The sequence below is a fragment of the Myotis brandtii genome, unplaced genomic scaffold (assembly GCF_000412655.1).
Source record: "Myotis brandtii unplaced genomic scaffold, ASM41265v1 scaffold144, whole genome shotgun sequence".
Taxonomy (NCBI): Eukaryota; Metazoa; Chordata; class Mammalia; order Chiroptera; family Vespertilionidae; genus Myotis; species Myotis brandtii.
The window spans coordinates 298,934-300,103 of record NW_005355159.1 but is presented as its reverse complement, the minus strand read 5'-3'; positions in this window follow the sequence as shown (position 1 = coordinate 300,103).

The window sequence follows — 1,170 nt, the reverse complement described above, 5'->3', positions numbered from 1 at the left end:
CTAGTTGATTAATTGATCCCAGGAGCAACTCAGACGTCAACATTTTTAAAAGCTCCCCTGGCAACTATGATAGCAACCAGGGCTGAGAAGCACCACTCCTCCAGACCTAAAGCTTCAAAGAAAAAAATTCCAATGACAGCTCAAAGAAGGAGTCCTAAAAGCTTAAATCAGGAGAATTTGGTTTCTTTTGCAGTCTTACAAGTAAGTTGGTAGATGGGTGCTTAGGAACCTATAATCTATCAATCAGACAACCCTAACTGAGGGAGGTCAAACGATTTTTTGGTACTCAAGCATTAGCAAGTGATTCCTACATATCTACCTCTGTAGTAGGTATAATGTAGAGAATTAACCAAGTGTAATATAATGCCTACTCTCAGAGTCTGTAATCTAACCGGAGAAGCAAAACCAGGGGCAAACAGTATGTTATAAAATGAAGTGCTAAACCTGAGATACGTTTACTGAGTACTTTTACTGCATGCCAGGCACCACAGGCGTTGTATAGTAAATGAACTTAATCCTCACGACAAACCGTTAAGGAGAGTTCTGTTATTATTCCTATTTCACACCTAAGGAAACTGAGGGTCAGAATGTTATGTAAATATGCCTCAGCCCATAAAGCTAGCAAGAATCAGAGGCAAGGGTTGAAGCCAGGCTCCAAAGCCAATGCTGGTACCATTTGCCATGCTGCCCATCCCAGGTGAGGAAGATTCCCATACAAGCTCCATAGGATGCCAAGAGGAACCTGGGTCTAATTCAAAGAATGTGTTCTACTAATGGAAAAAGGAAACCCTAGGATGCTTGTAGGTGAGTGAAGAGCGGGGGGTTGGGAAGAGGGAGGGAGTCGAGTCAGGTGACACAGGGCCTTGAATGTCAGGCACAACTTAGGGACTGGAGCAACAAAGAGAATTTATCATGCCTTTAACTGGCTGTGACCTGCTAGTGAGGTAGGAGGTGAAGTTGGTCCAGAGAACAAGGGCTGGCTCCTCTTCATCTTTGTTTTCTCATAGCCTAACACAGGCCTGACACATGGTTGTTACTAAATATTTGCTGAGTGAAAAGTTGAGAACTGCTTCTTTGAAGTCACTTGGAATTCTTTTTTCAATATTATTATTACTAGAGGCCTGGTGCACAGAAATTTGTGCACTCGGGGTGGGGGGGGGGGCCCCCAGC